Here is a 26836-nt window from a genome sequence, read left to right as displayed (position 1 = left end):
GGAAAACTGGCCGGGGAGAGAAGAAGCGATCACTTTTTCTCCCCCCAGTCCTGCAGAATAGACTAACATTTGTTCAAATGATATTGGCATAATGACAGAGATGGTTATGATGCCTCTGAATGGAAGAGGACTGGTATGGCTCCAACCACAGTCGAGCACAACATCAGGCTCTATTAAGCACAAACACCCGTCTAATGGCCTCTGCGCTGACTAAATGGATAGGCCATTTGCACTCGAAGGTCATTTCTGTTTCGACCCAGGGACCCACAAATGATACACAGCGGAGGCACAGAGGTGCAATATATCAAAACAGGCCTAACAGCAGACTGGCTGTGCCATTTTGCTTTTAAAGACTAATGTACGTATGATTATCTTCACCGGGTCTTGGCTTCAAACAGAACCTGATCACCCGATACAAGAACTTCCTTTTGGCTTGATCGATATTATCTGAAGCTCCTACTTGATTATTCTTTGATAGTCCCATTTATTTAATTTTTTTTGTGGCTTATTTTAAACTGGCTTCTGGTGTTGCCAGTTTTGGCCTTTTTATGGCAGCCTCTGTAACAAGCATTTTGGAAACTTTATTTGCATCTTGGTGTTTCCATCCAGCATTTTTATGCGAAATCCCAAAATTGGCATGAAAATATGTGGATGGAAACCCAGCTTGTAATAACAAATCAAAATGTTACTTACACATTTTCTTGATATACTGTATGTAATAAGTGTTTGGTGTAATCTGATTACAAAGTAATTAATAACTGTAAATACAAAATACAAAAGTAGTGTAATGGACAGTTTCTTTCAGTTAAGTCAATTACTTTATGGGTTACACATGTAGAATACATTTAAAACATGAATTACGTTAATATGTATCTGTTTGAGTTTTGCTACAGCTGAAGGGTTTGTGCCCCCTATAAAGAGTCAATGAACAAGAAGGAAATATAGACATTTTTTCTTTGAGTGGAAAAACAAATTTGTTAATCTGAAAAACAAAAGTTTTTCTGTGAAAAGTGTTTAGAAGGAAACTAAAAATGTGATTCATTTTTCGAAGAAGTAATCTGTAAAGTCAGTAATCTGATTACAGTTTTAAAGTAGCAATTAGTGATTTGTTGTGATTTTTTTTGTATTTTTTATAATTTACCCAACAATGTAAGAGATAATTCTGACAGGGTCTTGTACCACTCTGATGGGATTTTATTTGCGATAATATCCAGCAGACTGTATATTATCCTACTTATTACATGACTACTTACCAAATAAACTGACATTAAATATTGATATGAATTTAAATTACTGTATTATATAAAAAGAAAAAACACAGAGTGATAATACAAGTGACATTAAATGAGCACAGAGGGAAATAGGTTACTTGGGATAACAGATGCCAGCAAAGACATTGGAAGCATTTTATCCTCCCTTTTAAAAGATCATAAGCCTATTAATTTCGCTGTTGCATGTGCATTTAGCTTTATTTTGTTATTTGCAACCCTATCAGAACAGAGCTGTGTGAACCCACCGGCTGAGAAATCTCTGGTCTATAACAAATGTGTGAATTGGATACAAAGGCAATAACATGTGAAGTCCTCTCAGGGAGACTTTCTATTGCTGCCAGTGTTGTTGACACAAAGCCTGTTTGATCTGTTTTTGGGAAGCATTGATCACCTCTAAAAATCCTGCATGGAGTCGGAGCGCTCTCTCTCTCTCTCTCTCTCTGTCCACAGCTGATCTGACATTCAACACAGCAAAATCAAACACAAACCCCTCAACCTCTCATTTTATTACTCTACAATCTTCATGTGCCAAATGTTGTCCAAGAACCAAACATCTATTTTATTTGAATAGATTTGTAATTGGTGATATGCGTCAGAAGAGCACTTTCTCAGAACATTTGTCTCTGGGGAAAAAGCTTCTTTTTTTTTCCTGGAGATAAATAGAAATTGATAAAGCTATTTTCATTCAAGCTTTACATCAAAATAAATACATTTTAGGGCCCAAAAGTCTAAGTAAAAATCCAATGAAAAAAATATTTACGATTCTGCGCTGTTTCTATTTCACTACTAGAAATAAGCATATTTGTAGCATAGACCTTGTTAACTCCTTGAAAAGGTCAGATTCCCTTGCTTACATTGATGTACACAAACTAATCTTTGGAAAGTTCTTAAATCATTTTGAGAAACATGGTTCTTCAGGTTTCGCACAAACTTGTTAATGCCAGCTTGAATACATGCTGTCATAAAAAGCATATAGGGAACATTCCAAATACTTTTTATTTAAAGTTATGCTAATAATAAAATTTGTCTCTTTTAGGTTTTTACTCACATGAAAACAACAAAAAAGTACTGCTAGAATCATAAAATCATCAGAAGTATGGTAATAAGCATTATCTGAAAAGATGTGCATGTCTCGTGTTTAACATTTCTTTTTTTTAATTTTTTTTTTGTGTCTATAATTGTATTTTTTAACTTTCACTCCAAGGAGTTACATTTGGCTATTCAAAAGAATCTGCAGGCACAAAATGTAACTCTGACATCAAACACAGAAATCCTTGAATTGTATGGTAGTTATGTTTAAATTGTAGCTTTCCTCTGAATTCGCATAATTACATTCAGAGCTTTAATTAAATATTGAGAATCACTCAACACAAGTAACAATAATTTCTTAGCAATATATCAAACAGCAAACATGTTTCCATGAATGAAAATGAAGTACTTGGGTATAGGTGGAAGATATTAATCAATGGTTCTGTAAAAGCAACTTTAAAGTGGCTTTTAACTTTGAAAGGCTTCATATCTGGCTTGAAATACGTATCGAAACAGTTTGCATAAAATAAATAAATAAACAAAAAATAGACTCTGTCGTTATTTAGGCACCTTTATATCATTCCAAGCCTGTATTATTTTCTTTCTTCCTTAAAACACAAAAGGAGAGGTTAGTCACAATGCCTAAGCTTTGTTTTTAATATAATGAATATTGATTGTGAATTGAACTCCCAATCTCCAAAAAGGACAAAAAAAGCATCATAATATCACCATTAAAGTAGTCCATATGATTTATGCACAACTGTAAATTCCAAGACTTCTGAAGCCATATGATAGCTTTGTGTGAGGAACAGACCAAATTTTAAGTCAGTATTCACTGATAATCTTTTCCGCTGCCATTACTTTCACATTTAATTTGCTCACGTTCATTGATGCGAAACAGCATGATCCTCTTGTATCATGTGACCTCATTTTACCATCACAATGCATATGAGATTTTAAAGTCGCAGCGGATGAGAAGATTATCAATGAACAACAGCTTAAATTTCAGTCTGTTCCTCAAAAAAGCTATAGTATGGCTTCATAACACTTAAAATATATTGCAAGAATGGTATGACAACTGTTTTGATATGGAACTTGGCAGTATAATTCACTTTTTATTTTCAATGCATGAAAAACAGAAGCTCTGAGATTCTGTCTAACATCTCCATTTGTGTTTCACAGAAGAAAATGTGTCTAAACAATGACTAAATTTGAATTTTTAGCTGAACTATTCCTCAAAAACACAACTTAATGTGTTTCAATGACTTCTGACATTGTCAGCTCCATGTGCTACTTGGTTGTTCAAAGGGAACTTGCCCTGTCTTCAAAATGACACTTAACAACCACTAAACTGTGAAATAACTTGTTTTGGCATCTTAATTTCATGTTAGATTTTCTTGATGCATCTTAAAAGGAATGTGATTCTTTTTTCAACTCAAGCGAGAAACTCAAGGATGTGAAGCAGTCGTGAATTTGGAGGCTCTCCCGCTGAGGATACATCGCTGTCTGGCAGGCCAAAAGCTAAGCTCAATTTTCCCCATGCAACCATCCACTGATATAAATTTTTAATCAAGCTACTCCATCTGTGCTTCAGCGAGAGCTCTGCTGCTTTTCACAACCGTTCTATGAAAAGCGTCTTGCATGGACATTCACTGCGCTCTGATAGACAATTGTGAGACATGTGAGACGTGGAGAAGTGAGATTTGAGCTAAGTGCTCAGGCTTTCACTCTTGCAAACCACCCCTCCAATATTCTTTCAGATTTAGTTTCTTGCTGGGGAAGATCTATTTCTATTGGGCAGACCATTCTGCCATCTGAGTAGCAATGTTCTATGTAGCAATGTGCTATTTATTATAAGAAAATTAAATCAAAATTCTTAAACAGAACTGTTAATTTCCATATTAGGCTGCAGTCACACTAGGCTTTGAGCATGCAAAATTACTTTGGATTTCACAAAAGGAAAGGATATTATGTGAGTGATTATTTTAATTTTTTTTTTTAAATATTAACATCTATTTCAGAATTTCTTAGTATATGGCATCCTCTCTGTTGCTTTAATGATGTGCATTAATGACTCCACAAGTTTGTGCAAAACCTGATGATCCATGTTATCCAGCATGATTTAAGAGGTTTTCAAAGAGCATCTTGTGTGCTTCAACGGAAGCAAGGAAACCTGAACTTTCATACAAAAGAGTGGCCACAAATTTGCATATGCGCTAACCAGGTGTAATGCAATAATGCCTTTCCCCAGAATGTATCATTAAACCTAACATGCCTGTTGTTTCCCAGGTCTGCCCATCAAAAGCTAGTATAAATGGGTGGGCACTGTCAACCCCACCAGTATGGATTAAGCTACTTTTCGAATGCTCGTCTGCATAAGAAATGCTCATTACACATTCTACCAATGCCAAGCTGTCTTGGCAAAATCCATTTATGGGTCTTGAGCTCAATTATATGCAAATCAAGAAGAAGTAGATTTAATTAGGCTTGATGCAGCTCTTGTTTTTTTTATTTTTACATATTCAGAGTGGAAAAGATGTTGTCTTGGTTTCTGCGGCTATGTTTGGAATAGCGTAATTACATATTACTCTTACAATGTCTGCCATTTCAAACAATGTACTGTAATGCAGAAATATTAAGATTAGTACGGTAGTATGATACTCCTCTGACACCAGATTATAGACTGAAATAAGAAACTCCAAGCTACTGAAGCACAAAGCTTTGAAAAAGATCTGATATAAAATGTAAAAGGTGTAAAACCCAGGCCAGAACATCTGCTCAAGTACTATTGCAAACACATCTGTAAGTACATCTCAGATCAATGCAGTCGTTTCAGTGCAATTAAACAGAACATATGGGCTCCACCCTCCTGAGACTATATTGAATACAGTGTTTCTGGGAACATGCTCAACACATAGAAGCTGCAGAAAAGGAAGACCTGAGAACAGACTGACTTGCTTTGAAATCACTGGCCATTCATACAGTACATTCCTTACCAGTCCAATTAAAGATGGTGATGATGAGTTCTGCAGCACTAGAAAATGGTAATTGCCTATGATTGCCTTTAATGTGACATACCATTCTGCACCAAATTAAATGAAGATATTATTTCAATGACATCTCATTGCCATATTCATAAAAGCTTATCAAGATTATCTGGTTGTTATTAAAACAACATTATTATCTAATGTTGTTTTAAGATTTTTAAATCCAATTTCTCTCCATTAAATACAATTTCAACATAATGTATTTTATTATTAATAATTGTTTTAAAGAAATAATCTCAATTATTATAAAAAATTTTTTTTAACTAAATTACTTTTTGTCTCTTTTACTCACAGATAATAGTTACTCAAAATTATTGGAAAGGAAGAGAGGGGAATGGGATTCGGACATGTTGGAGGTTAGACAAAGCATATAATGGAAAATAAACATATATTTAAAAAAACCTCACCCATCCCTTTTGCCCAAAAATTGCTGCACATTCTCAGGACCAATCTGAAAAATATAGTTTTAGCATACTTTGAGCTAAAGTAGCACAATTTAAAGATTTAAGATACTGATACTGTCAGATTTATTGACATACAGTAGACCCCAAAAGTATATGGACACTTTAAAATATATATATGCATATGTCTTTGGATTATACAACACAATATCAATCAATGTGGCATTTATACATATATAAAAAAAGCACAACTAACTTTTCATAACATAACAAAAAAACTTAAATATAAATATTTCTACTTATGCAATGAAAAACAAAATATACAGTGTTCAAATCAAAATTACAATAAAGCAGGAACATTTCATGGTTAATGTGTTGATCTACACTGTCTTCATAAATCCACTAAAATAGGACCAGTTGTTTAAAGTCACTGCAAAAATGACAAAGTAAAGTTACATTGTAAAAAATAAAAAATGTAAAAGACTGTAAAATACAGTACACAAACGTAAATTGGTTAACAAGTAGTTACCGTAAAATATAAGTTAAAAAATGTCATATATTTAAAAAGAAAATACATGTAGTTTTACGGTAAAATGTTGTAAAAATAAAACAGTTTAACATGTAAAAAGTATTATTTGCCCGTATAATTAACAGTTCAAATTGTTGTTATGTTTAACGAGAGTAAATGTACTTTTTGTGGTAAATTATTGTTAAAATTACAGTAAAAAAAAAATAATCAGCCGTTCCCAGAATTCCCTGTGTGACCCAATACATATCATTATATTTTATGGGAATAGTTGTTTCTTATTATTTTTAATTAGTTATGTACTTTGGGGTGTTCTGTGTTATATTTGAAGTAGTTTAGTTAATGTTTATTACATTATTTAAATTTCACATGTGTTACCCTGATGGTGTTTGTGTGAGTGACACTGAGCACTGTCTCTACATGTTTATTGGTCATTGCTCCAAGATGGGCCTCTAATAATGAACTGTCATTATGTGCTCTTCTGTAATTACTACGGTGATTAACAATACATTATAAAGTAAAAAGCACATTTTTTTAGTTTCAGAAGGTTAATATATTATGTTTATCATTTAATAATATAAACAATGGTACTGCACCATAACATATATATATATATACATACATACACGTTTTAAACTGTAAAATTACAAAATTCTACAAAGGTTGTTCTGTAAAGTTGTTTACATTTTTTCTTTATTTTTAACATAATTATTCTGGCAACAACATCTGTCGTTTTTCTGACCAACATCATCGGTTGTTTTTTACAGTGTAGTTCTGAAAAAGATTTGTTTGACAAATCATTAGATATTTTTTATCTAATGGAATTAAATTAGCAACTTTTCAAAAATTGTTTAGGGCCAATCTATGTTATTGCGATTTGGTAAAAATGCCTGAGAGACATTACCAAGAAGGTTTCCGAGTGAACCAACTAGTTTCAGAAGAACCTGTGTCATCTACATGAGCACACCTGCCAGGAGCAAGAGGTATCCACTGCACAGCAAACAGGACGTGTTTAAACAGGCATTGACAAAGATAGAGTTGAACATGACTGTTGTCACATTCATCAAATTTGTTATTCAAGTGGGGACTGTCACAACAAATAGCATTTCATGTGTGGCTAATGTAAAAACTTAATTACATCATTGTAATGCTGTGGTGCACACAAGCAGTCATCTCAAACATCCTGCTGTACATCGAGTAAAATGTAAAAAACAGAATTCTTTAAATAATTGATTTCTAAGTGTCTTTGCAATGGAGATAATGAGCTTTAGAAGAGCAGTTTGCTAGCATTTTACTGCAGTTCACTGAAAGTATTAACTAAACACTCACTAAGCCTGTTACCTTAAAGGGATAGTTCACCAAAATAGTGAAAATTCTGTCATAATTTACTCAACTTCCGTGGAACACAGAAGGAGATTTTTGGCAGAATGATAGCGTCAGTCACCATTCACTTTCAGTGTATGGAAAGAAGATGCAATGAAAGTGAATGGTGACTGAAACTAACATCTTTTGTCTTCCACAGAAGGTTTGAAAAAAACCTGAGGGTGAGAAATGAAGATAGAATTAAACATTTTTGGTGAAAAGTCCAACAAGCTTTTGCTATATTTGAATGTATGTCTATAGAAGTACTGAGTGTTTGGATAGTTTAAACCGAATTGTACAAAAAATAGATGTTATACAACACCTCGTTAGCTCCAATGTAAATTCATGTTAATTAATTAACATATTGATTCAGGCCATAGAAAATGTGATAGTTACAAAAGAGTTCAAGGTACCATATGTTTTAGTATGCATAATTTAACCATTTCTATCAAGATAAACAACAGATTTAAAATAATTAGCAATGTCGCACTTCATTGCAGCCCATGTAAGAATAATAGCCACTCAATTTTTACCACTTTGAGCACATTTTCTAAAAAATTGCACTGTTCACAGAAATCTCCAATTTATTCATAATGGGAGTTTTTAATACTAGTCTGAGCGAGCAACAGTAACCAAGGGGGTGGAGATTAGCAAAGAGTTAATTTGGCTTTAATTTCATATGGCAAAGGGCAGAGACATCTTGCATTACAGAGATAGATGCAGTTCCTCACCGTGCCAACTGTTGTTTGACACAGTATTAATAAGATAAAATGCAGAGACCTGCTCCTGCTCATATGGAGTTGTTGGATCTTAATGGCTGTTCAGTTAGCACTGTGAAATTAGCTTGAGTACTTTCGCTGATAGGATCAGAGCAGCTTTGCTTTGCCATCAGCTGAAATCTTATCAGGAACATCAGAGTCCTATCTGCGTCTGACCCAGTTTCATGTTTACAGCTCGCCCGCCTGTCTATATCTCTGAAACGCTTCACAAAACACACATTACAGTTCATTACTGTGTTCAGGTTTGGCTAAATTAATGGACACCGTGGGACGAAAAAAATATGTGGAGCATCCCGAAAATTATGGAGACTGAGAAAATAATTGTGTTTGAAAAATAGCCCCCATTCGAATTTTGAAGCGTTCAATGATGCATTGCTATTTAACATTGATAACCTCTGAAACCGGCAAGTTATACATCTGTCTTCATAAACATGAAAATGTAAGCCTCGGACGGATGCAACTAGGACGTTGCCTGATCAACTAGACAAATAATCGGTCCAAAAGTGGATAATTCGCACAAAAATTTACTTTCTGTCATAATTTACTCAACCTCATGTTGTTCCATACATGTATGACTTTCTGTCTTCTGTGGAACACACAAGGTGATGTAAGGCAGAATGTTAGCTTCAGTCACCATTCACTTTCATTGTATGGGGAAAAGGATGCAACGAAAGTGAATGGTTGTCAGTTTCTAATACTCTGCCTAAGATCTCCTTTTGTTTATATTAATTTACATGATGGTAAGTAAATGATGACAGAATTTTCATTTTTGTGTGAAATATCCCTTTAAGAAAGCCCTGTATAATTGGGCTGGTTTCGGGTTCACCTCACCCCGAAAGCACGTTTCTTAGGGAGCATTTACATATGATGCATTACTGCTTAACAAACAGTTGCAACACAATGTAACAGAACACAGTGTCTCGAAATGTGTTTTTAAAAGTTTAAGTATTTTAAAATTTTACACAAAGCACCTTGTGCTCAAAAAACAACAAAACGGAATGGCCAAAGATCTCCATCTGAATGCATATGGCTGTAGAAGCAGTGCTTTAAAAGGTATATATTTAAAGAAGCAATTTCTCCAAGAGGGTTTTACTGTGCCTTAAAAGCAATAGCACTTCCGGAAAAAATAGACTTAAAAATTAAATATGGAAAAATCAAAAACTAGCAGTAACTGTTAAACTTGTCAGTTGTTGAATAACTAGACTCAGGGCCGAAACCACAATATACATTGTGTCCCCCTAAATGATCAGATATGGCCAGGTAATCTGATGTAATGAGGTAATCTGGCAAGCTTTTGAAGTATTTTTTTAGAAAATCCAATTGACACTTTAGATAAGAAAACTAACCATAAATCACAAAGTAGAGCGTTATCACCCATAGATTAGAACTAGAACATTAGACCTGTGACTTGTAGCTTCCATTGAGTTTTAAGGTTGTGGAAAGGACAGTGTCATACAGGTATATTTGTATTTTCTCTTTGTAATTTGACAGGAGTGGTCATTATGAACTGTGTTTGAATGGAAAAGAGCAGAGTTAGAATTCTTGAAGAAAATATTGTGTTAAGATTTAAAGCCATTATTCAGAAGATGATTGCATTCTGCACCTTTACTATATTAAAGGACCAAAGAGCACTATATTTGTGACCTCATCACCCGAGACCACCCACCCCCAAAATGGATTGGTCCCCCCAATGTTCAAGACATGGTTACAGCCTTGACTAGACTACTTCGTGTAACACATGCATGAAGATTATTTTGTTGAAATATCAAAAGATTGAATTCATTTTTGTGCGAATGCCGTTATGGAACTTAGATCACACTGTTTTCTGAATATGAGTTTGATACCAGCAAGTGAAAAACAAAAGTCTCAAAGAAAATGCAGTGATAACACACTTGCGGTAATGCAAGAAGCATCACCGATGTCTATCATCACTGTGTTGGTGCTGATCTTTTTCCTATTCCAGAGATCAATTCTAAATCACTCGGATTGATAACTTTTATAATGGATTATACAGGTGAAACTCGAAAAATTAGAATATCGTGCAAAAGTTCATTAATTTCAGTAATTCAACTTAAAAGGTGAAACTAATATATTATATAGACTCATTACAAGCAAAGTAAGATATTTCAAGCCTTTATTTTATATAATTTTGATGATTATGGCTTACAGCTTATGAAAACCCCAAATTCAGAATCTCAGAAAATTAGAATATTACATGAAATCAATAAAAAAAAGGATTTTAAATACAGAAATGTCGGCCCTCTGAAAAGTATAATCATGCATATGTACTCAGTACTTGGTTTGGGCCCTTTTGCATTAATTACTGCCTCAATGCGCGTAATTACTGCCCCCTTCACTTTCATTGTAAGTGCCTCACTTGAACCCCGTGGCATGGATGCTATCAGCCTGTGGCACTGCTGAGGTGTTATGGAAGACCAAGATGCTTCAATAGCGGCCTTCAGCTCTTCTGCATTGTTTGGTCTCATGCCTCTCATCTTTCTCTTGGCAATGCCCCATAGATTCTCTATGGGGTTCAGGTCAGGCGAGTTTGCTGGCCAATCAAGCACAGTAATACCATGGTCATTGAACCAGGTTTTGTTACTTTTGGCAGTGTGGGCAGGTGCCAAGTCCTGCTGGAAAATGAAGTCAGCATCTCCATAAAGCTTGTCTGCTGAAGGAAGCATGAAGTGCTCTAAAATGTCCCGGTAGGCGGCTGCGTTGACTCTGGACTTAATAAAGCACAGTGGACCAACACCAGCCGATGACATGGCTCCCCAAACCAACACAGACTGTGGAAACTTCACACTGGACTTCAAGCATCTTGGATTGTGTGCCTCTCCATTCTTCCTCCAGACTCTGGGACCTTGGTTTCCAAATGAGATGCAAAATTTGCTCTCATCAGAAAAGAGGACTTTGGACCACTGAGCAACAGACCAGTTCTTTTTTATTTAGCCCAGGTAAGGCGTTTGACATTTGAAGCCCATGTCCAGGACCCGTCTGTGTGTGGTGGCTCTTGATGCAGTAACTCCAGCCTCAGTCCACTCCTTGTGAAGCTCCCCACACATTTGAATGGCCTTTTCCTGACAATCCTCTCCAGGCTACGGTCATCCCTGCTGCTTGTGCACCTTTTTCTTCCACACTTTTCCCTTCCACTTAACTTTCTATTAATGTGCTTTGATACAGCACTTTGAGAACATCCAACTTCTTTTGCAATTACCTTTTGAGGCTTTCCCTCCTTGTGGAGGGTGTCAATGATGGTTTTCTGCACAACTGTCAGGTCAGCAGTCTTCCCCATGATTGTGAATTCAACTGAACCAGACTGAGAGACCATTTAAAGGCTCAGGAACCCTTTGCAGGTGTTTAGCTGATTAGAGTGTGACACTTTGAGCCTACAATACTGAACCTTTTCACAATATTCTAATTTTCTGAGATTCTGAATTTGGGGTTTTCATAAGCTGTAAGCCATAATCATCAAAATTATATCAAATAAAGGCTTGAAATATCTTACTTTGCTTGTAATGAGTCTATATAATATATTAGTTTCACCTTTTAAATTGAATTACTGAAATTAATGAACTTTTGCACGATATTCTAATTTTTCGAGTTTCACCTGTAGGGTTCAAAGCGAAGCCTGAAGCTCTGAAATCATCTCATTTCCACAGAAGCAAAAAGAAGACAGAGAGAAAAACTGAAAATAATGTAAAAAGAAGGGCAAGGACAGGGGAAAAGAAGATCACAGGAGTTTTCAATTTTACCTCACATAACATTCAAGGCCATCCACATATGGGGCACGAGCTCCATGTGGTTAATCCATGGTGCAAGATAAGTAGTCAGTCTAAAACAATCCGAATGCCGATTAATGGAATGCTTTGTGGATGCTGAGCAAGGCCATGTTTTATTCAGAGCCTCAGGAGGGCTATACTCGCAGATAAATCACAGATAAAGACCCAGTGAAAATTGCCAATATTTTCATAGTGCCAAACAAGTCTGTGGGGACCACGCTGGTTTTATATCCATCTTTCTCCCAGTTTAGATTTGTTCCACCAGCCCTCAGACACATTGCCCAACACTCAATCGAAGGGGAATATATGTCTCGTGAAAGATCTACCCTATTTATTTTGTTTACCCTTTATTTTTATCCCTCTCAGCTGACAGGAAATTCACCCATAGACCTATACAGCTATTATTGGAAGCGGTCGGAAATGCTGACGTAAGGCTGCTCTCTATTATCTTACATGAGGTATATGTCAATGTAAGATCTCAGTTAATCCTGACCTGGAGGAAAGCTACTAGGTAGAGTTAATTGAAAATTATAAATTCTATCCATAGATGGAAAGGTTATTTTTATGTAAGATGGATGCCAGCTTGCAGCACTTGAATCACACACTAGTATTTTACCCAGAAATCCACAATAAAGGCAGTGCAACAAGACCAGATTGATCTCACAGTGAGATCAGAAAGAGTAGGTCAACATTTCTTTATCTAAAATCTGCGCACACTTAACGAAATTCGGAACACTGCCCCATGTGGCCAAAGCTGTAAGTGTTCTTGGGCGTATGGTCAAGTGCGAGCGCAATTTTCTGGGTGTAATGTCCACGAAGTTGTTTTCTGCTGTACCAGCACATATGAGGAATGACTGTTTAATAAAGTCTACAACCCAACCCAAACCTACACCTAACCTTAACCATTAGTGTATGAAAAATATAATGTTGTGAAGATGCAACGTCTGCTGCACGGCCGTCACTGATTATGCGATCGCGATTACTCCCTGATCACAACGGGATTCGATGCTGTGTTCCCCGCTGACGTAACACGCATTCAGATGTAACACACTTGTGGGTGCGCCACAGAGGAAAGCAATTGAGAAAGAGCCGTTGCAGACATGCAGAGTCGTTATAATATCGCTGATCCTAGTGTATCAGAACTATCCGAAAAAACATGCCGAACACCCATGTGGTCATGTTTAACAAGACTTTTAGCTTTAACAATAAAAGACAAAGATCAAAATTATGTGAGAAGTGATGTGAAATACAATATTCAAAATAGTTAATTTAACAGTAGGTAATTTGCTTTGGTGGAACACATATTTCATTAAGCTCCATAAGGAAAAAAGGGCTCATAGGAAAAAAGCTTTATTTGTATTTAGTGTTAATGTATGTGTTCGAGTTTGATACTTTTTGTGTTTTAGTTCCTGTGTAAAAATTATATAATATATAATTATGCAATTAAAACATTGATTTCATTTCTTGCTGCTTTTTGTTAGTATATTAGTGTATCTAAGTAATTTTTATAAGAGCAGCTTCTCTAAAGGCAATTATTGGTCTAATCAATACACAGCCTTCACAGTTAAAGCTAAATTGTGTAATTACTCTGCCCTAACATCACCTAACAAAAAAAGAATTTCAAAAATAGTGACTCTTTTCAAACATGTTTCACAAACACTCCCTTCGTCTTACATTGGTCCGAAAACAGAGAGACCCACGGCTCCTGTCCCAAACTCATGTCTTTGGTTGAGCCAATATTGCTGTGTTGTTTTTAAACATAGTAATGTTTTGTTAGTGCCACAGAGCCACAGTTTTTACAAGCGCTGGATGTAGGCATGGGCAAGGGGGGCCAGTATTAAATAAAATATTATATATTTGTTTTTCAATTTGTGCATTCATTAAAAGCAATATGGGGGTGGGCTGTGTGTTGCAATCATTGAGGGTTGGCTGTAGACCACACCAACCAATTACATAATAACACCAGAAATGTGTAGTGTTTTTCTATTTTTGTCATTGGCTGAAAGCAACGACACACTAACCAGAATGCTAATAATTAAATATTTGATTGCAATGCAACGTTTTTTAGTGCCCATAAAGAAGCCTAATGTTGTCTCTAGCAGTGACCATGTTGCTGCTGTTAATGTACCACAGGCTCCCTTCAACGTATCTCCCTCTCATTCCACCTCCTCCCCAAAATTACGCAGCAGATATTAGATATTAGTGAAATTCTGGAGTTGAAATGTAAAGCACCATCCCAGACAATATTAGCTGATGGTACATTTGCAACCATCCAGTGTTTTGCAGGATGCGTGCTTCTGTTTCCCCTGTTGTAAGTTCGGTGTCTCTGAGAGGTGTTATCTTCATACATCTTTTTCAAGCTCTGTGATAGTTTGCTGTTTTTTTAATTGTGCTTTAAACTAATCTGTTTTTGCCATTAAAATAACTTTCCATCCATCCTTCCATCCATCCATCCATCCATCCAAATTCCTGTCTATTTATTTAAATGACTTTACTCATGTTTAGTTTACACTGGTTTAGTTTCACTCAGTTTTTACTTTTCAAAAGTGTTCAAAATACGCTTTACTACCCTACAAACTCAGTAAATACACCAACGCTGAAACAAAAAAAAAAAAGAAAAATGGCTTGAATTATTATGATTGGGATTTGCACTTCAAGTTTTCGCTGAATCATAGCATATAAGAAAAACTCTTTTGTCACTGGACAGACATTGTCTAAGAGACCTGATTTCAGTCATAACTCAATTTTACATTTAGCCTTTGTAGAGCAGTATAACTGCTAAAAATGTCAATTTTTCAAGTCTATTTGCTGTAATTTATGTCTTAGTAATGGTGGTAGCATACAAGAATAAGGTTGTCAGGGCACTTAACTTATAAATATATCAAATAGTTTGATTACGATCTTATGATTAAGTACAATGTTTATCTGTTTATTTATTTAAATATATATATTTACTATGGGGAATAATGTAAAATATAGGTGTAACAGGCCTTATGACCTAGTTTTGTCAAAAGTATTGGTACTTCGGTACCAAGTCGGTACTAAAATATAAAAGATGTAATGATACCAGTGATTCTACAGTACCAGTTGTACCGAGCACCGACTCTATCTGGTACCAGCACGCAATATGCCTGACATACGACTGCTTTAAAATGCTCACATGCTCCTTTTACACTGAAATGCACAACTAATCAAATTCAAATCGTAATATGGTCTAGTGTGATTATTAAACCATGAAATGCTGCAATCATAGTCTGTATGAGCTGCGTGAGCTTTAAATGAATGTGTGAAGCAGACCGCTCATACACTGGAAACTTTACATACTATGAGAATAATATGCGTTGTATGAGAGATGACAGAGCAGAGCACTAATCCACTCTGATGCGTTCATTTTACATAATTCAATCACAGCATTTGCGCTTTAACGATCACACTGAGCCATGTAGCGAGCTGTTTATCCGGAGAGGTTACTTTCTGTCAAAATTACACGTCAAAATAAAAGAACAATTCATAATAAAAGCCAAACGCCTGAAATTGAAGAAATGGCAAAATAAATATATTATAAATGTATATTAAAATGTAATCATCAATGTAGAAGTTATAATAAGGATAATAATAATCATTATAATAAATAATGATTAATGAATAATGATTGTAATTGTAATAAAATTAAGAAAAATATCAAAAGCAAGAGTGCTTTTATACTGAATAAGTTTGTTTAAAAAAATGCAATGTAATGGTATGTTGAAAAGTAATTGTTCTATTTTTTACTTAATAAAAATAAAACAGATTTCAGTAAACAAACAACTGTTATAAACACTTGAAGGAAACATGCATATCTTTAAATGTATTATTTACATTGAAATTTACTTTAAATAGTCTAAAGGAGTGTGTTCAATAGCACATCATCATATAAGCAATTGTTTTCGGTGGTATCGAAATTGGTATCAAGAACCATGACATTTTACTGGTATCGGTATCGACAACTGAAATTCTGGTACCGTGACAACACTTTTATGACCTTAACAATTATGGCATGTCACGGCAATTACAGACATGAAAATAAGTAGTCTGAGTTCACGACACCTCCCGTTCACAAATGCCCACCTATGAATCTCCCTGCCCACCCTAGCGTAGCTGGTAGGAGCCAGGAATGGTTTTTGACAATTTTAATTGGAATCGACCTACAAATTGCTTACTTATCATTGTCTGTACATAAAGCTGGTATAGGAGTAATTTATTTTAACATCAAGAAAAATACACACTTTACCTTTAAAAACCAATATCTTTTCATCAAACACTAACTGCACCACACAAAATCTTGACTTCATTAGAACATCAGCAACAAAAATTTCACATTTTTCTTAGCTTGGTGTAAAGGTTTCTTCACCCCAGCTGTGATTGAGCAGACTACAGCATCAAATGCCTTTTAGACTGTTTAAAAATTTATTCTGAATTAACACATCCTGACAGAAATATTGTGGTTGAGCAATAGAGTCACAGTATCGACTCGTGTTCTTTGAAATCCTCAGGTTTTTAAATATTGAGGAGGTCACTGTGGTGGATTCCTCCATCTTCTGGACGTAGACATTAATAGTGTGATTTAGAAATATAACTTACACAAACACGCATACACACAAAGTGAATAAAAAAAAAACAGGATCCAGAGGAGAAGTCAAGCGGTGAAAGGAAAATATGTTTGTCAGCACTATCTCGGCCATACATCTCAGTGTAACATCCAGGGGATTTTGGGAGCGTAATAGTAGGATGTGGGAAAGAAATGAGCATGTGAGAGAACAAACCATGAATTTCAAGAGGAAACAGAGTGGTATGGATGTGAAAAAGGAAAAGCCAATAGAACCATGATGTAGCTTGCACAGAGTTGGAAACAGGGTCCAAATACGTAAAATTAGTTAACATCGGTTTTGGTGAGTAAATACACCATCTCCTCAGCAGTGGACACTCACTTTTTAGGAACTGCAACAATAAATTGTTTAAATTAAGCTACTGTATATGAATAATAATCTGACCCTTGCTGTCTACAAAAGAAAATATCTGTCACGACTATCATGTCTTCGAACGTCTTTTACCTTGGGATGGAAATGGAGAGGACAATTTGCCATCAGAAGTTTATTTGATGCATTCTTTTATGAGAACACAAATAATTAAATGACAATAAATCAGATCAATTAACAAAAAGCAGACAGCACAGGCTCCTTTCAAAGTGTGGCTCATTTTTGAAGCTGCTCAGGCTATTAGAATGCATAGCAGTCTATTAACAGCAGTTCTGTGTTGAGTAATGAATGCAGAGACAGAAACACACACGGGAGACCACCATCTTTTTTGTAACCCACTTTTTAAAATTCACATGTCCAGACGTGGGAAGCCTGCAGAAGCCAACATCAGTGGTGAGAAAATGCTTGTCTAAGTTTATTGAAATCAGTAAGACTTCAACATCTGAATAAGAAAACAATGCACAAATGCAGAAAGAGAGTGAGCAAGCAGAGATTTAGAGGGGATTATGGTATTTCAAGAGTCAGCATTATGTTCAGCAGAAGGTTGGATTTGCAGTGGTCTCACATTGCCAGACCTTTGACTAAGTGGCAAAAGTTCTGGTCCACATTCAATATTATTACAGAGAACCACCCACTTAGACAGAAAGTGACTGTGTAACCGCCGTAAAGCGAAAACAATTGAGTTAATTTTTATTTGCATACCATAGGGTTGGATCCAAAATTAATAGACTAGCGTGAAAGAAAACGAATGGTTATATATGGTTATGCATTATGCAGACTGGGCCGCTATATGCCTAAGGGGGCAGTGATATGCAGAAAAGAGACCCCCCCGCTCAACAACTTTTGGGCCAGTTTCTATAAATCCCGAGCCGATTTTTTTCCCAGTCCACCCCTGACTGTAGACTAGATTTGCAGAGGAATAACATGGTGATACCACTCTCTTGTGGCCAGCGTAAGTGCTAGAGACACCACTAATTTATGCATGTGTGGATAATGGAAGTTACACTCATCTGTCAAGCTGCGAGGAGCTAAAAGCCACCAGCACACTTTGAGATAATCTGCTGGTAACCAAGTCACTTCACATTAACAGCATCCATTCGCTCTTGCTTTCTTCATTTATATGACGCATTCACACCGCTTACACGCTCCGCCACAAAAATCTGAAAGCGACGAGTCACAAAGCCCTTGAGATAACGTCTCCATTTTTTGCCAGCTAAAGCAAGAATGCTTTCTCTGAATAAATTGCAAAAGGTCATGACAGAGACATTGACAGAGGAATGTTCTGTATAAATACACAACTACAGTACTTTAAGGCTGAAGAGAGTACATTTTTTTCTAAAATACTTTCTACTTTTGCACATTGCATTGATTCCCCGAAAAGCGTGAACACTGTTACTCTGTGCCACCATCAAAAGCATTTGACCAGCCCGGCATAGCAAAACTGGCTCAACCAATAGCGTACGTTTGAGCAGGACTATTTGTTTGTTCAACCAATTGCAGATGGGGGGAGTCTTTAGGAAACCAGTTTGAAAGCAGTTTGCACTTCCATTTGGTGATGCTTTATTGGCACAGATATGATGCACTTCAGCTTTAAAGAAGCAGATAAGAGTGTAATAAAGTTCTTGTTTTTTTATATATTGGCTTCTTTGTATATATTGACCAACTGCCTGTGGCCTAACTAACTTCTGCTAAGTTTGCTTGCCATAGGAAGTTCATAAGGTCAGCCAAAACTGTCTGTCATTGTATACTTTGCAAAGCAATTCCACTGCATACAGTTTTCCCAGTCTGAGTCTAATCTTTTAAGATATTGTGACAGTATCTGAACTCTGGAAGGTAAGGGGTGAGGAAACTGTAGTTCAAAATCCAGTGCCTTTAAAGGTGTTGTGTGTAATTTTTTTGATGTTAAAATCCTTTTTCCTCTGCAAACTTAATGTACAGAGACCACTATAAGTAAGCCATTGGTAGGTTGAGTATATGTAAATACTGTGGCTCTGAGGTGCTTTCATGACATTGCTCTGTTTGACTTAAATTTCAGTCAGTTCCTCACAAAAAGCTATTTTATAGCATGACATGACTGGTAATATAGTATATCTACTATTGTGGTTCCACAGAAAATAATAAAAGCATATGGGTGTGGAACAACATGAGTGTGAGTAAAACATACCAGAATTGTCATTTTTTTGGTGGTATTATTCCTTTATTATGTTGAAAATGTCTCATATCTCTAGGGACTCTCTACGGACATCAAAAAAAGCTCATCAGAAACAAATACGTTTCAACTGCAATGAAGTAATCTACACCAAACATGACAAATAAGAGAAAATGAAAGGCTAAATCTGTGTACTGTCAACTGTTGTGCCAACTTCTGACTTCTGGCTCATTTGTGATGAGACTAGAGTTCTTTGGATCGATGAGATTATAGGTTATGATCCCCTTTTCTGCTGACGTGGGTCTGGACAGGCTTTCGGGAACACTGTGTGATGACTTCGGGGATGTGGCAGGGATTAGAAAACACGATTGAAACACAACTCTTTTTTTAAAGAGGATGTGGGAAAAGGGTTAAGTTCATTATTTTTGGCAGGTCATCAAAAAAAGGAACATCAGTTATAAAGAACTAACCAATAGAATGCTAGCCTTTTAATAGCTCACCACACATCCTTTGTACAGTATTAGCTGATTATAGTTTGATGTACGGGGGTCGTAAAAAAGAACTTGGACATTTAAGCCACACTTAAAATGCAATGAAACTTTTTAAGTGTCCAAATTCATTTGGGGCCACTGTGTGTGTACTTGTAATGGGACAAATTTATGATAATATCCTAATTCTCCTATTAAAACCTCTTACAATCAAGGAAGGCTCTTAGAAGTGAAAAAAGGTTCAAAAATGGGCTATCAAATCAATTGTCTGTAATAAGTATGGTAAGAGCATAATAAGTATAATTAGCTTAATTTAAGAACAATAGAAGTCCACGAGTTCCTCACAAGTATGTATAATTGCAGGTATACATGTGTGAGAGCTTTTTATTAGTGCTCGAGATTTGACACTCTAAATATCGAGTTTTTGGGGCAGTGGGGATGATTTATTATAACCAATTCAACAGCATTATGTGAAAATGACTGATAAAAGACTTATTTATAGTGCTCTGGGAGGTTGATCATGAATGGATATGCTAATGCACTACAAAAGAAAAATTATGGAATGGTAATTCGAACCTCTCCTTTGATGACACAAAAATACACTCTTGTGCATTAATATTCATGTTTCCCCCTTAATATCCGACTTAAATTTATGCATAGCCAAGTATTTCATGCTAATTGTTGTCGTGGCACTAAAACGATCTCTGCTTGGCATGCGTGTCAAAAGTAGCTCATAATCAACTCAGAGAAACTTCACATTTGTCAGTCATTGTGAACTGTGAACCAAGTCCTATCTGTATTCACAAATTTATGAAAACCAGGAGCTGGATTTAAAAAAAACAAAAAAACGAAAAAAACAAATTAGAACTATTTGACTACTATTTTATTATTATTTTCTAACTTTAAAAAATTAAAGAATTTTTAGTTTTCGCCCAAAACTTGTCACTTATAATTTATCCTAAGGTCTTTCTTAGAGGGCGAAGCAAGGAAATTACTTTTGGATGGGCCTCAAAAAAATATTTTTTTTTCATATGGAAAAAAATCCACAATCCATATTTTCCTTTCACACTTTAAGAAATCGGAATTTATGAATTTTTTCAACAGTTTTATGAATATATTTGAAGTCAAAGAATAATATCTAATATTTTGGGCCTAATATCTCTAATATTCCCCTAATATATTTTCTCTAATATACCTCAGCCCACCCTTGGCTATGCCTCTGCCAAAAGGTTGCATTAACCCAAAACTTTCCATCATGTAACAAATTCAAAAACATTAAAGAATATTTCAAAATACTGTACATTATAATGACATAAAAACAAGGCATCTGGTTGCTTTAGGAACATTCCTAAAGTAGGGAAAAGTGTGGTCCAGTGGAATAATTCACTGGATATTGTTAATAAAAACATGTGACTGTCGACTTTTTTATATTACAAAAGCAGAATAAAAAAGTCCCACAACACAAAGAACCCACAACACAGTGCTTTGTAAGACTAAAATAGGTTTTTGCCACAAATGCTCTTATGATAATTACACTATGTAACATTAAAAATACCAAATGTTACAATATTACTGAACAATAGTAACCTGACTCTTTATAGATGCATTAATTTACTTTCTGACATTCAGATCAATTGCTTATATGATCGAATTATGACCCTTTTTTCTTTTTGGTTGTCCACTATTTTAGCTCTTTAAAACTTCCATTGTAGTCAATGTTTTGCTAAAGGTTATGAAATACCTTTTTTTTTCTTCTTTTTTTTTATGTTCCCTGAAGTTCCTTTATAATATAAGTAGAGTTTTTCAGTGAAGCGATAAGGAAAAGTAGGTGTTGATGTGTTGTTGGAGGCAGTCTGATGCAAATGTGACATCACAATATGGAAGAAGTAGAGAATGAGTCGTTATGGCAGCTTTGTTTCAGCAAAAGCTTTTTTTGCAGTGAGGAGGAAGTTTTGAGTTCTGAAACTTATAGTATGTTTTTATAGTACAGTGACTTGTCAAGACCCCTTTAATTTCAGGTCACTATAGACCTAATATCTGTATAATTTTGTAAACAACAATGAATAAAGATAGAGCATGATGAATTTATAACCCCAGCCAGTAAAAGTGACATATAATGATTATTTGTAGCAAACAACCCATGAGATCTTCATTATTTAGAACTTAAAAAACATAATAACACTCATAAACATGCAACTGAAAAATTACTTACATTTTGTTTTGTTTCTCATCAAAACTGTATACATTCAGAAGACTTGCTATATAATGTTGGAGTTATGTGGACTACTTTTATAATACATTTGGGTCAAAAAATGATAAGCTCCAAAAGGGCAACATAAAAGTACTCCAGAGGAATCTGGCTGTTCAATCAATGTCTTCTGAAGTGATATGATAGGTGTGGGTTAGAAACATATCAATATTTAAGTCTTTCACTTTCTCCTGTTTTTGGTGATTCACATTTTTCATGCATATCGCCTCCTACTGGACAGGGAGGAGAATTTATGATCAAAAGATGGCTTAAAAAATTGATCGGTTTCTCACACCTATCATAACATATCTGAACACATGGATTTAACCACTGTCATATGGGTTACTTTTATGCTGCCTTTATGTGGATTGTGGAGCTTTCAAATTTTAGCATCCATTCACTTGCATTGTACGGACCTACAGAGCTGAGACATTCTTCTAAAAATCATCATTTGTGTTCTGCAGAAGAAAGAAAGTCAAACACATTGGGGATGCCAGGAGGGATAGTAAATTATGAGAGCATTATAATTTTGGGTTAAACTTTCCCTTTAAGCTTTAAATTAAGGCACTACCTATAGCCAATGTGTTGAAAAACAGCCTGCAATATTCATTAAAACATCTCCTTTAGTGTTCTACATAAGAAAGAAGTCATACAGGTTTGGAATGACGAGAGTTAATTATGACAGAATTTTCATTTTTAAGACAGGTTAAAAACCCCTATCACCCTAGTAGGCATTACAAATCAGTTCATAAATGTGCAAAATAATATCTTTAATAAATATAAAGTGGCTACACAGTGTGTGTAATGGGTACGGTAAAAGTGTAGTATAATTAGCTTAATATAAGAACAATAGAAGTCTGTTTGCAAACTCGCTCTTTGCATGTGCACCAAACGTAGCTCATAAGTTTCCATACACTCATATTCGTCTGTCATTGTGAACTGTGAGCCATATCCTATTTGTCGCAGGTGAGAGGCTAGATTGTCTCCTGCTAAGGGGCCCCCTGCCTTCCCCAGTTAGCCTGTCACCTCATTCCTGATGAGTCTGGCTTGTTGATGTTTTCTGGAACTCATTTCACCAGCCCTGGAGGTTAATTGTCTCCAGCTCCCTCATGTCTCTTATTGATTAAGAGCGTGGGTTGGAGAAGCTCAGCTCATTGACATCGCACACACCACAAGCCAGGGCCTTGAACTTCGACACTCCAGGGAGAACTGTTCTATCCTGGGCTTGCCCACAGGGACCTGAACCCCTGACCACCAACACAGGTAATAATATCCTGTGTCAAACAGCCAGTGGGATTTGGCTCTTGGCTCTTGGCTGGACTGTTGAAGAAAAAGGAGCAGGCCATGGGAAAAAGTCATTCTCAGCCACAGCGGGCACGAGAGATGCCGCTAGCCAGTGCCATCCCGCTCTCACAGTGAAGCTGTCAATCTTTCAGACATGACACTTCGTGACAGGTCTGTCATAGTTCATCATTGGTGACTGAGACACAAACCCCTGAGCACAGAAAAAACGTACACCAAGAACAAGCCTCATCACACGTTTGGACCTACATTGGTTGTCAGGCAAAAGCAAAAAAGCAAGATGCACACCATCAACGCTGTCATCGCAGAAATCATTCCCATCTTTTGTCTATGAAAGAGAAGCGACCTTGCGGTAAATAAAAGAAAATAAAATGTATCTTGTTCACGTTTTAAATATTGGAGAGCAACCGCCATTTAGAGAAAACACACAAACAAACCACAAATGCACAATATTTTTGCTTCATTCCATCCTTCAGATTTGAAAAAACTGTTCATCCAAACATTAAAGTTCTCTTATTATTTACCATACACTTACACTTCATTGTGTCCATGTCTGTCATGCTACAAAAAGAACAAAAAACACCATATATGGTTGTTCTTCCAAACTCTGGTCACTTCTAGCACTGTGTACTTAAAGAAAGTAAAGTAGTATTAAATCGTTTTTTTACGCTGTCTACAATTTTTTTTTATTTTTGGTCTAATAACAATACCAACAATGTCCGACAGTGTATGAACATGCTTCATGGAATTTCCACCACAGTATCATTTCCACCACACATCAAATTTTGTGTTGTGTTTAATAGAATTGCTTGGTGGAAATGACTGTGATGAAAATGGAAGACTTAGTCTTGCTAAGGCCAATTTCACAGCTAGCATTTATGAATCCTAAAAACAACACAAAATTATTGCTTGATTGGATTTGACGCCAAATATAAATAGTCAGCTCAAAAGTGATATTTACCTTGAATGTTCTTTGGTTTCTTCAAACATCACATGTCTCAAATTTTATTTGAAGCATGCTCTTCAGTTATGCTTTTGTCAACTTGGTTAGCAAGTACACTTTCTTTTAATCAAACTTTATTGTTGGCAAAATTACTTGGTGAGGTGGGGCAGTCGAAAGTTTAGAAACATTTACAGAAATAATTTTCATACAATACATATTAAAATGGTTTGTTTATTTAACACTTTGTTTAGATTATCATAGTTTTAAACTTAAACATAATAATTTTGTTTGGATTTTCATAGTTTAATATTAAAAGTCTTGGTCTGGGACAAGGATAAAACAGTAAAATCTATGCATAAAAGGCATTTAAAAAAACCTAAATTAAATGATGAATATTTTTATTGAGTTTTAATGAGAGGTTTTACTCATTCATGCAAATATCTAATCAGCCAATCGTGTCGCAGCAGTGCATGAAATGCATAACATAATACAGATATGGGTCAGGAGCTTCAATTAATATTCACATCAACCATCAGAATGGGGAAAAATGTGAAAATATAAGATTATTGTTGTGCCAAATGGGCTGGATTGAGTATTTCTGTAACTGCTGATCTCCTGGGATTTTCACGAACAACAGTCTCAAGAGTTTACTCAGAATGGTGCCAAAAACAAACCAAAAAAACACCTTGTTGATGAGAGAGGTCAACAGAGAATAGCCAGACTGGTTCGAGCTGACAGAAAGGCTACGGTAACTCAGATAACCTCTCTGTACAATTGATGTGAGCAGAATAGCATTTCAGAATGCACAACATGTCGAAGAGCAGAAGACCACATTGGGTTCCACTTCTGTCAGCCAAGAACATAAAAACAGAGGCTGCAGTGGGCCTACCATCTGTGTACCTCATCAGACTATGCTATCTTTTTCCAGTCTTTAACTGTACAGTTTTGGTGAGTCTGTGCCCACTGCAGCCTCAGCTTTCTGTTCTTGGCTGACAGAAGTGGAATCCGAAGTGGTCTTCAACTATAGTAGTCCATCAACCGCAAGTTTTGACATGTTATGCATTCTGAGATGCTACTCTGCTCACAACAGTTGTACAGAATGATAAAAATAAAATGGTCACTGTGTGTGTATGTATATATATATATATATGTATATGTATCACTTTGTGCTGGAATGATCTCATCATTGATGATCCCGTCAGTCACGACCGCCTAGTTTGCCTATGCCTATAAAAAGGCCCTGCATATATCAATCTTTCAAACTTGCACCCAGAAACAATTTTTTTAACTGAATGTGAATACAAATGATTCAGCAGAGGGGAAAAAAATCTGTGAATAATTTTGGTATGTTCCTCACACATGCGTAGCTATCAAATGGCTTCAGAAGACTTGAAATATGGTGCACAAGTCATATAGACAGATGTGGCCACTATACACTTTTGCATGGAAAAGAGCTATGTGAAAAATGACTCCTTGTGTTCTACAGAAGATAACAGCATAGATAACAGCATATGGATTTAGAACTACAAGAGGTTGAGTAAATAAATGACAGAACTTTCATTTTTAAGTGTACTCAGCTGAACTAATAAGCAGTAATCTAAAAACTATACATGCTTTATCAGCGGATGTTATGATGAATTTCCCCACTACATTCAGCAGCTTTACAAAGCTTCACTCCCTGTCCACCCACTGCCATCTGCTATGCTCAGCTCTGGACACACAGCTTGGTATTTGATCCATGCTGGCAGCTCACCGTGGTAATAACCGAATGTGCCCGTGCTACTTAAAGTTGTGGGCACTGAAGAAAAACAGTCACATTTAAGTAACGAGTGTGTTTATATCTAATCAGCAAGCTTATAAAAAACAATGTTGACATTCAAAAGCAAAAACTGTGATGTATGTGCAATTTAATTGATTTCAAGCCTATTACACTTTTAAAACTGTTATGGGCAACAGATGAGCAATTGTACATGCAGGGGTGCATTTGGTCTTCAACAAACCATCACAACGAGGTACAAAGTCACTTTTCCAGAACAAGTTTGCAACCACCACACGATCTGCACATTATTTTCGAGCACTTTAAGGGGTATAGTTCACCTGAAAATGACCATTCTTTCACCATTTACTCATCCTCATGTTGTTCCCGGGAAACACAAAAGGAGGCGTTAGGCAGTATGATAGGCTCAGTCACCATTCGCTTGCACTGCATCTTTTTTCTTTCATATGTAAGTGATTGGTGACTATTCTGTTGAGGTGATTATTCTGCTTGACATGTCATTTTGTGTTTAAGTCAAATGCGTTTAGAACAGCAAGAGGGTGAGTAAATTATGAACATTTTTATTATTGGGTGAACTATTTCTTTATATGCAGCAATTGATAAATTATACAGTAATTTGATTAAAAACTGTGGAGGCTGTGAATCAGAATCAAGGCAAACGATTATTACAGTCAATTGAAAAGAGAGAAACTTAATTTAATAGTGATTACACATCTA

The 26836-nt window shown here is 35.8% G+C and overlaps 1 protein-coding gene across 2 annotated transcripts in view; it reads right to left on the bottom strand.

Moving 5' to 3' along the window:
- Window positions 1-26836, bottom strand: part of LOC127631128 (fibrinogen C domain-containing protein 1-like) — a 139449-nt gene that overhangs the window by 19954 nt on the left and 92659 nt on the right. The gene's annotated exons all lie outside the window — the stretch shown is intronic.

Source organism: Xyrauchen texanus, chromosome 37 (assembly GCF_025860055.1).
Source record: "Xyrauchen texanus isolate HMW12.3.18 chromosome 37, RBS_HiC_50CHRs, whole genome shotgun sequence".
Classification (NCBI taxonomy): Eukaryota; Metazoa; Chordata; class Actinopteri; order Cypriniformes; family Catostomidae; genus Xyrauchen; species Xyrauchen texanus.
Note: the sequence above shows the minus strand (reverse complement) of the source record. Positions and strands in the feature narration are given on the sequence as shown.